The sequence below is a fragment of the Bos taurus genome, chromosome 7, assembly GCF_002263795.3.
Source record: "Bos taurus isolate L1 Dominette 01449 registration number 42190680 breed Hereford chromosome 7, ARS-UCD2.0, whole genome shotgun sequence".
NCBI lineage: Eukaryota > Metazoa > Chordata > Mammalia > Artiodactyla > Bovidae > Bos > Bos taurus.
The window spans coordinates 14,789,838-14,803,957 of NC_037334.1; the positions used below are offsets into that span (position 1 = coordinate 14,789,838).

The 14,120-nt window shown below is 49.6% G+C and overlaps 1 pseudogene; it reads left to right on the forward strand.

The window, feature by feature from the left end:
• The first annotated feature begins 541 nt into the window (after window positions 1-541).
• Window positions 542-9,066, forward strand: LOC782799 (intercellular adhesion molecule 1-like; annotated as a pseudogene).
• Window positions 9,067-14,120: the final 5,054 nt, after the last annotated feature.

The following is a 14,120-nucleotide window of genomic DNA, read 5'->3' on the forward strand; positions in this document are numbered from 1 at the left end:
CCGGATACTGTGATCTTCATTTTTTGAATGCTGAATTTTAAGCCAGCTTAAAGCTCAACATTCAGAAAACTAAGATCATGGCATCCAGTCCCATCACTTCATGGCAAATAGATGGGGAAACAGTGGAAACGGAGGCTGACTTTATTTTTCTGGGCTCCAAAATCACTGCAGATGGTGATTGCAGCCATGAAAATAAAAGACACTTACTCCTTGGAAGGAAAGTTATGACCAACCTAGATAGTATATTTAAAAGCAGAGACATTACTTTGTCAACAGTAGTCATGTATGGATGTGAGAGTTGGACTATAAAGAAAGCTGAGCACTGAAGAATTGATGCTTTTGAACTGTGGTGTTGGAGAAGACTCTTGAGAGTCCCTTGGACTGCAACGAGTTCCAACCAGTCCATCCTAAAGGAGACCAGTCCTGGGCATTCATTGGTAGGACTGATACTGAAGCTGAAACTACAATACTTTGGCCACCTATTGCGAATAGCTGACTCATTGGAAAAGACCCTGATGCTGGGAAAGATTGAGGGCAGGAGGAGAAGGGGACGACAGAGGATGAGTTGGTTGGATGGTATCACCAACTCAATGGACATGGGTTTGGGTAGACTCCAGCAGTTGGTGATGGACAGGGAGGCCTGGCGTGCTGCAGTTCATGGGGTCACAGAGAGTCGGACACGACTGAGCGACTGAACTGAACTGAACTGAACTGAAGAATTTTCCATAGTTTAAAGCGCTTGCTGCTAAGTCGCTTCAGTCGCGTCCGACTCTGTGCAACCCCATAGACGGCAGCCTACCAGGCTCCGCCGTCCCTGGGATTCTCCAGGCAACAACACTGGAGTGGGTTACAATTGCCTTCTCCAACGCATGAAAGTGAAAAGTGAAAGTGGAGTTGCTCAGTCGTGTCCGACTCTTCGCGACCCCATGGACTGCAGCCTACCAGGCTCCTCCGTCCGTGCGATTTTCCAGGCAAGAGTACTGGAGTGGGGTGCCATTGCCTTTTTAGCGTAACGTAAACACACAATCAAGGTCAGGTCCGCTCAGGGACGGGCCCCTTAGCGCCGGGAGCAGTTTCGTCATTTGTTTCACGGCCGCTGCCGCTAGGCAAGCCTCAGGATTTTAATTTGCAAATACCAGTGCTGAGCGCCCAGCTAGGGGGGACAAAGCAGGATCCGGCCAGGCGCTCTCTCAATCCAGAAAAGCCAGGGTCCGGGAGGGGAAAGCGCGAGGTTTCTTCGGAGCTCCGCCCCCTCCCCCTCCTTGGCCAGCGGTATAAAAGGACCCATGAAGCCCTGGCGCCAGTCTTGGCCGCGATCCTTGGTACCAGCTCCCCCGCCCCACCTCCGCCTGCGATGGCTCCCGGCGCCGCCGGTGCCGCGCGGCTTGCGCTCCTGGCCCTGCTCTGGACTCTGCTGCCCGGTGAGTTAGGGGCGGGGGCTGCCGTCAAGTCAACTTTGGAGACACGCGGTGCGTCCTGAAGCCGTGGGAGGACCAGCCCGCGACCGCCTGGGAATAAGGCGATTCGTACTTAGGTCGCTGTTTATGGGAAGTTGGGGTTAGAGGCACCGATTGAAAGTCAACAGCCATGGGTTCCCATCCAGACCCTTCATGGCCCGACTGCTCTGCGGTTTGCCCCTCCCGAGGATCTACAGGTTTTCCGCTGTAAAGTGAAGTTAATAGCGGCCACCTCTCAGCGGTTGTGTCCTGGCCCAGGAGGTGGTCTGACTGTGAGGAGGGCCACCCCAAGCTTAAGTAGACTGGGGTCCCTACCCCACCTCCCCGCCATGCACATTCTGTTCCTCACCGGTGCCCCTGGGGGAAGTCCTGGACTCTGCTCAGGGGGATTCCAGGGCTGACTTGCCCAGGGAGCAGAGATTGAGAATGGGATGCCCCAGCAATCCTTCCCCACCTTCAGTCAGGAGGAAGGGGAGAAGGGGGACAGCTGGTCTCAGATGGTGGTAACTGTCAGAAAGTAAGAGACTGGAAAATCCACACCAGCTCAACAAAGAGTTCTAATTGGGATTCCAATCTGGATTCTACCCCTTTCTAGCTGAGTAACCTCCCCTTTTGCATGGGGCTCTTGTCCATGGAATTGCCAGGCAAGAATACTGGAGCTGGTTGCCATTGCCTATTCCAGGGGATCTTCCTGACCCAGGGATCCAACGTGGGTCTCTTGCTTGGGAAGGCAGATTCTTTACCATCTGAGCCACCAGGGAAGCCCCAGCCTCCCATCAGGTTTCACCATTTCTCTCTGAAGTGGGAAGGATCCTAGAGTCACCCTTGGAGAACTCACAGAGCTGCTGTTTCCACATACCTCCATCCTAGATGGAGTAGACCCGAAGCTGAAGGCAGAGATCATTTTGAGGGGGGTCTGGGGAGGGTGGCAGGGTTAGGATGGGTGGGCTCACACAGAGATTTTTTCCGTTTGAAAGCACCATGGTCTGAGGGAGCTTATAAGAACAGACCCCCTCCTTCTTTCCTGCAGCCACTGGCTACCTGCCCTGTGCTAGCGGGTGGTGTGGTGACTGTATTCGCCCACTTTACAGGCAGGGGAAAGTGAGGGCCAGAGAGGGGAAACCACTTGTCCAAGGGAGTGGGGACCAGCCTGATTGGAGCTTCTTCACACTTGACCTCTTGGGAGGGAAACGGACACTGACTCCATGCCCCTCCTTTGCTAACATCCTCCATGGTCACTCAAGGTCCTCAGAATGAAGACCACATCCCTGGCATGGCTGAACACTGCTTACATGATCCTCCTGACTTCATTTTCCCCCAACCTATCCCCTTACTCTGCTCCAGCCACCCTGCCTCAGGACCTCTGCACTTGCTGCTCCTTTTCCTGGAGGTCATTTCCCTTTTCTCTGGAATGGCCCGCCGCTGCTCTGCATCCTGATCTCTGCTCACACATTCCCTGGTCACGAAGGAACTGTCTGTTCTCTCATCCTGTTTCGTCTTTCCCGAAGCCCTTGTCAGCATCAGTTGTTAATTATGTTGTTTACTCATGAATTTTTCTGTCTCCCACACTGAAGGCAGAGTTTTGTCTTGTTCAATGCTGTGTCCCCAGCACAGGCTGGATGCAGTAATATTGATGAGCCCCAGTTGTCAGGCCTGACCCCTTCCCCCGATTTGGTTCCAGGGCCTGGAGGTGCCGGAACCTCAATACATCCTTCAGAAGCCATCATACCCCGAGGAGGCTCTCTGAGGGTGAACTGCAGTATCTCCTGTGACCAAAAGGCAATTTTGAGCCTAGAGGCTGAATCAACCAAGAAGGTAGTGGACCGCAGGAACAACTGGAAGGTTTTTGAACTGAGTGATGTTCAAGAAGACCACATGCTGTTGTGCATCTCAATGTGTCACAGTGAAGTGACGGTGGCTTCGATGGACCTCACCGTATACTGTGAGTGGCTGGGTCCAGGGCCTGGACTAGGCAGACTGGGTGGGGGAGGTGGACAGGGGAGTCCCAGCAGGTTGGAAAGCCTTCGTAACTTGGTGAGTGGAGGCAGGGTCTCATTGACGGGCAGGAGGCCCATCTTTGGAAAGTCTGATGTCATCTGGACGCCCTCCTTGAACTTCATAGGGGTGCCCTTCAAATATGGACAGGGATTCAGAACATTCCTGTATGCTGTCTCTCTAGGCCTCTTTAATAAGCTGAGATGGTCCTAGATCTGATTCTTTAAAAAAAAACAACAACACTGTGGTGTGTTTCCTGGTAGTGTGGAGGCACTGATGTGGCCTGGGTTCAGTACCTGGTCAGGGAACTGAGTCCCTACAAGCCTTGAGACCAAGAAATAGATAAATAAGTAAAAGATATGAATTAAAATTAGCCCTGAGTTGTTTTTTTTTTTTCCAAACATTGTCAACAATACAAAGAACTGGTACCAACTGGTCTGGCAAGAGTGTGGGGAAGCAGACAGTCTGTGGACATTGCTGACAGAGTGGGGGTCCCAAGAGTCACAGCTTCTGGTGGGGAAGCAGACATCAGTCCCCAAAATGTCACATGTCTGGGTCCTTTGACATAGAAAACCCACTTCTAGAAATTGGGCCTATAGGTGCTCCCACTCATGAGGGAACTGAAGCAGGTAGGGGGTTATTCACTGTGGCTTGATCTGGAAGGGAAATAGCTTGCAAGTCACTCTAATGTAGGGAACTGGGGAGACGTCCCTGGTGGTCCAGCGCTTAAGACTTCACCTTCCAGTTCAGGGGGTGCGGGTTTGATGTCTGGTCTGGAACTGGGATCCCACATGCCACACAGCCAAAAAACCGAAACATAAAACAGAGACAATATTGTAACATATTCAATAAAGAGCTTAAAAATGGTCCAAATTCAAAAAATTCTTTTAAAAAACATAGGGGGTTGAGGAGAGAAACAATGGTTCAGTCATCCCATGGAATAGTATGCAACTGTGTAAAAGAATGAGACAGAACATTTCGGGGGTATTGTCAAGTTCAAAAGAAGTAGGGTCTGCCCAGAATGACTGTCAAGGTACCACAGTGTTAGGGAGACATGGGGGTGGGGAGAGAGAGGTTGTGTTTCTGCATTAAAGAGCTCTGGACAAAAACACAGCAAAAGCAGCTGGCTGTGACAAGGGAAACCAGGGTGGCAGGGGGCGCTCCAGGAGAGGGCAAGGGATGTGTTTTCTCCATGTGCCTTTTATTTCCTTTGGACATTTGAAGTGACAGTGAGTTAGCATGACATAAGCAATAAATAGATACATGAAATTCAAATTAAGAGAAAATAAAAAAGGAAGAAAGAGGGATTTCCCTGGTGATCCAGTGTTTATGAACCTGCCTTGCAGTGGAAGGAACACAAGTTCAATCCCTAGTAGGGGAACCAAGATATGCCTGTGAGCGACTAAGTCCATGTGCTGGAGTGATGCTCATGTGGGGGAGTGAGGGGGAACATATGGCTTCCTGATTGATTTTCACTTGACCCCCTTGGAAAGGTCTAATGATGCAATGAGGCCTGAGGGACATTCGCCTTCACAGTGCCTGAGTAGAAGGAGCTTTGGGGCATTCAGTGGCTTTGTTTCTGGTTTCGGGAATGTTTGAACAGCTGCTGGCCAAGTGAGCAAAGTCCCCAAACAATCTCAGTGGCCTCTGAAAACCCCCCGGAAACCTCCTCATAGGACCCTCTGCATCTCAGCCTGAGACGGAAAGCACCACCTTCCAGGTTTGAGTCCCGGCTCTGCTAAATTTCTCCCTCTTTGGGTGCCAGACTTTGCCTTAGTTTTCACCTCTGTGAAATGGATCACACAGTCGCACCCAGTAGCAAAGGGTCACCTAGGAGAGACTGTAGCTTGGTCCTGCCCCACTGCCAGTATTTAGATGAAGAAGCGTCTCTGGGTGGCTGAAATTTCTCTAGATTGTGTTGTAATTTTTGCAGGAGAGGCCCCTAACTGGATTTTGAAGCACGCACAGGAGTTGGTAAAAACAAGCATGCTAGACAGAAGGAACAGGGCTTCCCTGGTGATTCAGTGGTAAAGAATGTGCCTGTCAGTGCAGGAGACATAGGTTCAATCCCTGATCCGAGAAGATCCCACATGGCGCAGAACAACTAAGCCCGTGGGTCACAACACTGAAGCCTGCTAGCCTTAGAGCCCAGAATCCCCATCAGAGAAGCCACCCCGATAACAAGCCTGTGCACCACAACTAGAGAGTACCCCCATTCACCTCAATAATAGAAAAGCTCACATGGCAAGAAGACTCAGCAGAGCCAAAAATTAAAGAATAATATTTTTTTTAAGGGTAGACAGAAGGAACAGCCTGGTCAAAAGTTTGGAGTGGGGAAACAAACTGACATGCAACTGGGGAGGTTAGAGGGACTGAATATCAATGGATTGGTGTCATTGGAGCTGAGTTTGGCAGGACTTTGAATGCCAGACTGAGAAACCGAGACCTTCTCCTTCTGTTGATAGGGAGCCATGGAGAGTGTGTGAGCAGGCAGACATCTAGAGCACAGGGCTGACCTTACAGGAAGCCAGGGAGCAGCTAACTGTGGACCCAATCCAGGTCACACATGTCGTGGGCAGTGGTGTGTACAAGAAGGGAATACTAGGGACTTCCCTGGTGGCCCAGTGGCTGACTCTGTACTCCCAGGGGACCAGGTTCCATCCCTGATCAGGGAACTAGACCCCACATGCTACAGTTAAAGATCCTGTGTGTGCAATGAAGACCCAGCACAGCCATATAAATAAAGTAAAAAAAAAATTTTTTTTTTAAAGAATGTAGTTCTCACCTTGGAGAAGGAAATGGCAACCCACTCCAGAAATCTTGCCTGGAAAATCCCATAGACAGAGGAACCTGGTGGGTTACAGTCCGTGGGGTCGTAAAGAATCAGATATGACTGAGCATACACACACATTCCTCACCTTAAAAGTAACCTCATTGCAGTTTACAGTCATCCTCTTAACTTCTGAAGTGGATTAATAATAGTCTGAAGAAAAACATTATGAGTCTTCCCTGGTGGTACAGCAGTTAAGAATCTGCCTTCCAATGCAGGAGTTTCCGTCCCTGGCTGGGAAACTATGATCCCACATGCCAAAGGGCAACTGAGTCCAAGCACCAAATCTACGGACGCTGGGCACTCTGGATCCCGCCCACCATAACTAGAGAGAAGCACAGTTTGCCGCAGGGAAGAGCCTTCTTGCTTCAAGGAAGGATCTGGCATGCTGCAATGAGATCCCGCACACATCAGGTAATAAATATTTAAAAGTAAATTAATAATAATAATAACAAGAGCCCTACTCTCTTTAGACCCAGTTTATAGCTTAGAAAACTCAGGCTTCCTTTCCCTAACCCTGAGGGCAGGGATTATTCAGGTGGCAAAGTCACTCCCCCACTGGCCAAAGCAAGGAAGCAGAGAAGCTAGGAATCAACTCCAGCCTCCTGACATTTTAAGATCACTGCTCTTTTTTTTTTTTTGATGCTGGCAACCTGGGGAGAAGGTGAATTCAGGTCTGAAAACCAACTCGAAGCAATGCTGCTATTTAAGTGACATTTCAGGGCCTCTTGAGAAGGCACTAGAAGTTCGAGGCCTCAAGACCCTTCCCTGGGGAGTCTGGGGAATGTTTCAGTGCTAAGCCACAGTTCACTGGGGCTCTGTTGGCAATTTCCACTGGCAGGAAGATCCAGGCTGGGAATTCTATTACCTCATGCAGAATGGAGACCCTGGCCTGTGGATACCACCCCCCCCCACCAACAGATGGTGCCTTCAGGGGATACTCAGGCTTCGTTTTGAGTGTCTGTTCTGATATGTTTGACATTTCAGGGGATCACACAGTTCATTCAGGAACCCTTAAAAGGAAACTCCCGAAAAGCCTCGAGTCAGTGTGCCTGACTCTATTTCATTCTTTCTACAAATACAGAACACCTCCTGGGTGCCAACCGTACAGCTGGGGACAAAACAGACAAACACCCCTGCCCTCCTGGGCTGACATTCTGTGGTTTCTCTACCAATGAAGTCAGTCGATGATCTTGTATGTCAGAGGTGAGAGCTGCCGTGGAGAAAAATAAGGCCACAAAGAGAAGGAAGAATTTCTCTTTTTATTTTACAGCAAAGTCTAGAGACTGGGCAGCTTAAGTGTAATGTATTGCTGGGACTCCAGGCAATAGACTTTGAAATTCCTTTCCATTTGTCAGTCTCAGATGCTGCAGTGAATAAAGAGTTGTTTTGCCTCCTTCACAACCACCTGGGGACATCTCACCAGGTTATCCTGAAGCTCTTAACATTCCGATCTGGCTTAGGTGGTTTGGGGAGTGTTGTGGGGAAAAAGTGGTGAGGTTCCTGGAGCAGGTGTGTCCAGGGCCCCAACACACCCGCTATGGGCAGGCAGCCAGCCTGTCCTGTTCACATAACACCCCTTTCCCCTGCAGGGTTCCCGGAGCATGTGGAGCTGGCTCCCCTGCCCCTCTGGCAGCCTGTGGGTGAAGAACTCAACCTGAGCTGCCTGGTGTCTGGCGGGGCCCCCCGGGCCCGCCTCTCCGTGGTGCTGCTCCGAGGGGAGGAGGAGCTGGCCCGGCAGCCCGTGGGAAAGGGGGAGCCCGCCGAGGTCATGTTCACAGTGCAGCCGAGAAGAGAAGACCATGGCACCAATTTCTCTTGCCGCTGGGAACTGGAACCTGCGGTCACAAGGGCTGGAACTCTTCCAGAACACCTCAGCCCCCAGGAAGCTCCAGACCTATGGTGAGGCACTGGGGAGCCAGCAGAGAAGATGCACTGAGGGGGATTTCTTGCTTGGGATGCGGGGTCCCTGGGAAGCAGAGGCCCCTGGCCATGGGGCTGCTGAGAAAGTGGCAACCTTGATTGCAAAGGCTTCTGGGAAGAGCATCTTCTTGGCCACTGGGGTGGAATGTTCTGGGCTGGGTGCCTGCACTGAAGGATGATCTGGAAAGGCTGTGACCCAGGGCAAGCGGTAGGTGTGTCCTGAGACAAGAGTGACCTAACCAGTTTCCCTGGAAGAGGGCGTTCCAGGCCGGGGGATGGAAATGGCCGGGGAGAGGGCTTCAGGATGTCTGTCTGCCCCCTGTTTACACCGGCTCTGTCTCGCCAGTCCTGCCATCGACCGACCCGCACCTTGAGGTCCCCTGGTTGTGGAAGTAGGCTCACGGTGGCCGGTGAAGTGCACGCTGGATGGACTGTTCCCAGCCTGGGACGCTGAGGTCTATGTCGTGCTGGGAGACAAGAGGCTGGAAACCATCGTCACGTTCCATGAATACTCCGTCTTGGCTGAGGCCTGGATCGAGGGAAACGAGGAGGAAGAGGGCACCCATTCCTTGAAGTGTTCAGTGAGTCTGGGGAATGAGATCCGGAATACACGAGAGAGCGTGATTTCTACACTTAAGTAGAAACCCAAGAGAGCCTTAGGAGGTGGGTCAGGATAACGCTGGGGCGGGTTAACGCCAGGGGCGGGGCTCACTGTGTGTGTGCCACACCTCCAGGCTTCCAGGCTCTCTCCCGGACCTTGAGCCACCCGAGGTCTCAGGATGGACTACAGTGACCATGGAGTGTGAGGCCCGTGCTGCAACTGTGGTGACACTGAACGGAGCCCCGGGTGGGCCTCTGGGCCCGAGGGCCCATTTGCAGCTCACCCCCAGTGCCCAGGACAATGGACGCTGTCTCTCCTGCTCTGCTGAACTGGAGGTGGCTGGGCTGGTGGTCCAGAAACACCAGACCCTGGAGCTCCATGTCCTGTGTGAGTGAGGCCGCTGGACTATGACCCCTAAGCTCCAAGACCCTAAGAGCTCCTGCCCTCCAAGGCCCACCCCACCCCCACCCTGGTGAGGCCCTTACCCAAATTCCCGCCTAAGTCTTCTTACACATAGACCCAGAAGGTGAGTGGTGTCCAGATCCCTGATCTGCCCTATTCCCCCACTCCCCATTTGCTGTGTTTCTTCAGAAGGCCCCCAACTAGACCAGCGGGTTTGTCTGGGAAACTGGACGTGGCAGGAAGGCTCGGAGCAGACCCTGATGTGCGAGCCCCGGGGGAACCCAATCCCCAAGCTGAACTGTAGCCGGAAAGGGGACGGGGCTTCGCTGCCCATCGGGGACCTGAGGACTGTCAAGCGGGAGGTGGCGGGCACCTACCTGTGTCGGGCCACCAGTGCTCGTGGTGGAGTCACCCAGGAAGTGGTCGTGAACATGCTCTGTGAGTGCTGGAGTTTGGGGCGGGGAAGGGACTCAGAGCTTCCACTGCAGGTGCAAGGGGTTCAATCCCTGGTTGGGGTGCTGAGATCCCACATGCTGTGTGATCAGCAAAAAATAAAAAGTAAAAAAAGCCAGGCTGTTTGCCCTGCAGTTTCCCATAGATTGATATTGGCTGATGGCATCCCCTTACGTTACTTAACGTGTTCCTTTGTCACCAGTCAAATTCAAGAAATGAAAGCTATTAATTCGTTCTAGGTGGTGCTGGAGACAGTCACCAGGAGGACAGGATTCTGCGTTTCTCTTTCTGTTTCTGAGGACTACAACTGATCAAGAGGTTCACATGCCATCCACCTGATCTTACCTTTGTAAACTCTCTGACTGTTCCCTAATGATTTGCTTCTCTAGGGACAGTTGCTTGGACCTGTCATTTCATTAGCCATCTTCAAAGGGTTTCTAATCCATCTCTCCATCCTCACACTCTCTACATCTTTCTCATGTATCTTCGAAGCAAACGTACTTCCTCAAATTCATACATCCGACATTTACTGCCTTTCCCTAAGCATCCTGTCCCAGAACAGTTAAATCTGTCATGAAAGGCAAATGGAGATGGGTAGGTGTGACTCATTGTCAGCAGCATTTGTGATGTTAGTTTTAGGAGTGCATATTCTAAAGTGAAAAGCAAAAACAAACAGATTTGAATCTCAACTCCAACACTTGACACTCCAAGTAGACTCACAAATCGCCTGACAAATCTCCGCTGGTTTCATCGTCTGTAAAATGGTATGTTCGTAATCCCAACCTCGAATGCAAAATGGCCCTGCCACTTTGGAAAACAGTTTAGCAGTTTCTCGGAAAGACAAAGCTAAACTTACAATGTGGCCTAGAAATTTGTCTCCAGGAATCTACCCAAGAAAAATGAACAGGTATGTCCACACAGAGACTTGTCCATGCATATGTACAGCAGCATTTTTCATAATAGTCCTAAAGTGAAAACAACTCAGATGTCCATCAGCTGATGAATGGATCAACACAATCTGGTTCATCCATATGATGGAGTATGACTCAGCAAGAAAAAGGAACAAAATGCTGACACATACTAACATGATGGAACTCAATTATGCTTAGTGAAAGAAGTCAGACACAAAATAATGTAAATTGTATGACCCATTCTATAAAAGGTCCATAAGAGACAGATCTATAGAGACAGAAAGTAGACTGGTGACTGCCTAGGGTTGAAGGGCAGGAATGGGGATTAATTGGAACCAGGCATGAGGGTTCTTGGAGTGATGTAAGTGTTTCAAAAGTGGATAGTGGTGACAGTCACACTATTTGGCAAGTTTACTAAGGAAATATTGATTTCTCTTCTTAAAATGGGTGAAATGTTGTGGCCTCTAAATTTTGCTTCAGTAAGCTTATTTAATGGAGAAGGTGATGGCACCCCACTCCAGTACTCTTGCCTGGAAAACCCCATGGGTGGAGGAGCCTGGTAGGCTGCAGTCCATGGGATAGTAAAGAGCTGGACACGACTGAGCGACTTCACTTTCACTTTTCACTTTCATGCATTGGAGAAGGAAATGGCAACCCACTCCAGTGTTCTTGCCTGGAGAATCCTAGGGACGGGGGAGCCTGGTGGGCTACCGTCTATGGGGTCGCACAGAGTCGGACACGACTGAAGCGACTTAGCAGCAGCAGCAGCAGCAAGCTTATTTAAAAGAGAATTCAGACCTCTAAGTCCATATTGAATACTCTATTTTGTTTCTACCCTCGGAGATCTTACATGACAGTAGGAGACACAAGCCATATAAGCACGTATATGATACAATGTTAGCACGTAATTTCCATTCTTGAAAACAGCGTGGAGGTTCTTCATGGGATTAAATGTAAAACCACCATATGATCCAGCAATCCCACTTCTGGGTATATATCCAAAGGAAATGAAATCACTCTCTTGAAGAAATATCTGCACCCCCATGTTCTTTGCAGCATTCCTCATAGTAGCCAAGATACAGAAAAAAACTTCAGCATTTGTCAATGGATGGTTGAATAAAGCAGAAGTGCTACAGGGCCTTCCCTGGTAGTTCAGTGGTTGGGAGTCCGTGCCTCCACAGAGAGGGGCACGGGTTTGATCCCTGGTCGGGGAAGTAAGATGCCACATGCCATTTGGTGTGGCCAAAAAGAAGAAAGGGATCATCAGACACATATACACACAGGAAATATTATTCAGCCATCAAGAAGGAGATCCTGCCATTTGCAACAACATGGATGAGCCTGGAGGCCATCATACTAAGTGATATAAGCCAAACACAGAAGCATAAATACCATATGATTTCATTTACATGTGAAATTTTTAAAAATCAAATGGACAAAAGCAGAGAGTAGAAGGGTGGTTGCCTGGGGCTGGGGGCAAATTTGATTGAAGGATTTAAGCTTTCAGTTGTTAGATGAGTAAGTTCTGAGGATTCAATGTACAGCATGGTGATTATAGCTAATAATACTGCATCGTGTAGTTTGACAGTAGTATTCTTACTATTCATACAAAAAATGCTAGCTAAGGACATCCCTGGTGGTTCAGTGGTTGAAACTCTGCGCTTCCATTGCAGGGGGTGCAGGTTCAGCTGCTGGCTGAAGAACTAAGATCCCTCAGGCTGTGTGGTATGGCCAAAAAATGAAAAAGAGAACCAAGTGAGGTGATGAGTGCATTAGCTCGACGGTGGTAGTCATTTTACAGTGAGTATATATATATATATCAGATCATCATGTTGTACACCTTAAATATATGCGATTTCTATTTGTCAATTACATCTTAATAGAGCCGGGGGAAATGCTTTTTAAACTTTCAAGTGGAGAAGTTGTGAAATACAGCTCCCTGGGCCCTACCAGGACCTGCAGAATTTGCCTCCAGGGCCCAGGACTCTGCATTTTCACCCTGGCCCTCTCCTGATGTGCCCCATCCATGACTTAACTGTTTTCAAAAGGCTGATTTGGGGCTGCTTTTAGGCTCTAAGATACTGTAAGATATTGCCCAGAGGCAATATGGCCAGGACAAGACCGTTGCTTTGTCACTTTCATGGGGCTAAATCGGTCCTTCTCTTCCCAGGTGATTCCACAGCCCCAGGGGACTTTTGACAATGTCTGAGACATTTTTGTTGTTCCCCCTGGGGTGGGGGTGCTGCTGGCATCTAGTATCTAGACAGAGGTCAAGGATGTCCCTAATGCCCCAAGTTATTACTTTTCTTTAATAGTCACAACACAGAGTACAAAATAAAGTGGTAGTTTCTTTACAGTCAGCCAAAATGGCCATCTGGTGTGTGGGCCCGGCCGTGTGACCACAGTGACTCATTGACTGAACAGCTCCTCCCTGAAAACATCTCTGGGATGCCTCTCAGGACTGGCTTCAGCGCTCACAACACACTCTTCAAAAGTCCTTGATGGACATAAATTGTGATCCTTAAAGCATCATATTTGACCGAGAGAAAAAGAAAAAACTGACAGTCCCAGTGGTTTGAATTCCATGTTTCCAGTGCTGAGGGTGCAGGTTTGATCCCTGGTTGGAGAACTAAGATCTCACATACCTGCTTGCATAGCTGAGTCACTTTGCTGTGCATCTGAAACTGACACATCATTGTAAATCGACTATATTTCCATTAGAAATAACAATACATTTTTGATTTAAAAAAAAAGTAAAAAGGCAATTTGGAGCAAGTATTAGGAAAGGATACAGAGGCTGAGTGGGAAATGCTGAGCTAAACCCAGATCATTACCAGCCTCTCCCTCTGCCTCTCATCAGTCCCGCAGGGAACGAAGGCCCTAAGAAAGACAATTCTTTTGCTCTGACAGCTCCCAGCCTAGTCATAGAGATGCTTAATAGGGTTCAGCACGGCTGAAAACAGGGAACAGGGTGAAGAAAGAGGTCAGAAGTTGCTGCTCCACACTGCAATTCTTTGGCCAGATCAAGGATGAAAAAGGCATCAGAAAAAGTGATCCCTAACTTTCCTGGTGGTCCAGTGGTTAAGAATCTGCCTGCCAATGCAGGGGACACAGGTTCAATCCCTAATCCGGGACGGTTCCACATGTGGCTGAGAAACAGCCCATGCACCCCAACTACTGAGCCTGCACTGTAGAGCCTGAGCTCCACAGCGAGCGTATCCACCACAAGGAAGGAAGCCTGTGAACCACAGCTAGAGACTAGCCCCTGCTTGCCACACCTAGAGAAAATCCACGAACAGGAATGAAGACCCAAGCAGTCAAAAATAAATAAATAAATAAATTTAAAAAGGATTCGGTGTCAGGATGTGCTAATAATCAGGGCATAATGTGTGAATTCATTTCCTAGGCTGCTTTAGCAAAGTAGCACAGACGAGGGCTTCAACAATAGGACTGGGATTTCCCTCCTAGTCCAGTGGTTAAGACTGACTGCTTCTACTGCAGGGGGCATGGGTTGGATCCCTGGTGGGGTAAGTTCTACCTGCTACACA